Consider the following 1,302-nt stretch of genomic DNA (forward strand, 5'->3'; position numbering starts at 1 on the left):
AATTTTCAGATTTTTAATGGCCAAAGTCATTAATTAATTTTTAAGCCACCAAGCTGAAATGCAATACCGAAGTCCGGCCTTCGTCGAAGATTGCTTTACAAAAATTTCAATCAATTTAATTGAAAAATGAGGGTGTGACAGTGCCGCCTCAACTTTTACAAAAAGCCGGATATGACGTCATCAAAAGTATTTGTCGAAAAAAAGAAAAAAACGTCCGGGGATATCATACCCAGGAACTCTCATGTCAAATTTCATAAAGATCGGTCAAGTAGTTTAGTCTGAATCGCTCTACACACACACACGCACAGACAGACAGACACACACACACACATACACCACGACCCTCGTTTCGATTCCCCCTCTATGTTAAAACATTTAGTCAAGTTTTGACTAGGTGAAATCGAAAGAAAAACTATTATTAACAAATGGTTAGCCTAATTTTTCACTTCATAGAATATCATAGCAGCAAAAACTCACCTTTTCTCAAGAACCTTGGGTGTTGATCACTGTCGTAACAAAATCACAGACTTCGGAAACATTCTCGAAATCTTTCTTCGCTGCTGGAAGCTGAACTATTTCTCTCTGTAACTGCGCATGCGTAGTCACCCGCACCTCTAAGTCACTACGCGCAAAATAGTTCTAATCTTTCTTCAAAACTCTGAACATTATTTGCAAAACCGTTCACCATCGTAACTGAATTTTGAAGAAGCATGTCATATTGCGCAACTTTCAACTTAGTTTGCAGATGCAATTTTGAGAAAATAATACTTAAATAACATTTAGCTTAGCGATTTTCTATGCCCTTTCATGTCAAGATCGTGTTGAAGATGAATATGCAAATTCTAAAGTTCAAATTTAGGACTTGTTGCTGTTGCACGCGTGTGGAAATCTATGTTACGACAGTGATGGCAAACTTTGAAGCGATTAATTTCGTTTAAAAAAACAATTCTGTGGACAAAATAGCATTTCAACTGTCAAGTACACTTAAACCAAACACACATAACAAGAATAGCAGTCCTTGGACATTCTAAACGATTCTTGTAGTGAGGTGCAAAACTAGTTGATGGTTCATGTCACAGATCAGACCTCCATTTTTCACGCATCCAATCATTTCTTTCGCAAAACAACCTTCATAATAATCATGCAAAATACTCAGTTTTGTTTGTACTATTTCTTTATTCATTTTACTTCTCAAAAATACCAATATCATGATTTAAAATTCAGTATGTTTCAATTGTGGGCTAATTTGATTATGGCACACACAAAAGGTTCAGTTTCTGAGACGCACCCATATATCTATTC

This window comes from Littorina saxatilis, linkage group LG8 (genome assembly GCF_037325665.1).
Source record: "Littorina saxatilis isolate snail1 linkage group LG8, US_GU_Lsax_2.0, whole genome shotgun sequence".
NCBI lineage: Eukaryota > Metazoa > Mollusca > Gastropoda > Littorinimorpha > Littorinidae > Littorina > Littorina saxatilis.